The following is a 940-nucleotide window of genomic DNA, read 5'->3' as shown; positions in this document are numbered from 1 at the left end:
TTGGGATTGCAGCCACACACCCGTTGGGATTGTTCAGACACACACCTGTTGGGATTGCTCAACCACACACGCATTGGGATTGTTCAGACACACACCCGTTGGGATTGTTCAGACACACACCCCTTGGGATTGCTCAACCACACACCCGTTGGGATTGTTCAGACACACACCCGTTGGGATTGTTCAACCACACACCCGTTGGGATGGATCAACCACACACCCATTGGGATTGGTCAGACACACACCCATTGGGATTGTTCAACCACACACCCGTTGGGATTGATCAACCACACACCAATTGGGATTGTTCAGCCACACACCCATGGGGAACACGGCCATGCACTCAGGGAGCCTCAGCAGCACCAGAGCTGCCCAAATGCACCTGCTGGGCTGAGGCACAAGTGGCTCCAGCTGAACTGAAGGGTGTAGGACAGCTTGTGCAGGGCTCAGTCCTGAGGGTCCAAGGATGCCAAAAGGAGAGGGACCCCCAGGGGTGCTGGGGGACATGGCTGGGGGTGCTGCAGCAGTGAGATCTGAGCTCTCCCCGAGCGCCACGGCCGCTCACGGCTCTGCCGTGCCGACAGGGCACTCCGTGCTCCCTGCTTGCCAGGCAGGATTCACAGCCGAGTACCCACGAGATCAGGCAGCCTGTGCTGTCCTCATGGTGTGGGCACGGTGCCTCCTCTGGCTTCTGACAGGCTGGAGCTGGGGCAGGGCTGGAGCTGGGAACACCTGACAGGGCTGCGGCAACTTGCAGCAGCCCAACCTCTGCAGGCAGCTGGACCACCGCAGGGCCGAGCGGCTGCGTGGCACTGGGTGGGATCCATCTCTGGTGACAGAGCTGGGAGGTAGCCCCAGCTCTGGCCCTGGCAGACACAGAGACAGGACATGCCCTGGTCGGGGTGTCTGTGCCCTGGTCAGGGTGTCAAGGTGGGGCGAG

This window comes from Acanthisitta chloris, unplaced genomic scaffold (genome assembly GCF_000695815.1).
Source record: "Acanthisitta chloris isolate BGI_N310 unplaced genomic scaffold, ASM69581v1 scaffold9320, whole genome shotgun sequence".
NCBI lineage: Eukaryota > Metazoa > Chordata > Aves > Passeriformes > Acanthisittidae > Acanthisitta > Acanthisitta chloris.
The sequence above is the reverse complement of the archived record's forward strand: the minus strand, read 5'-3'. Positions refer to the sequence as shown.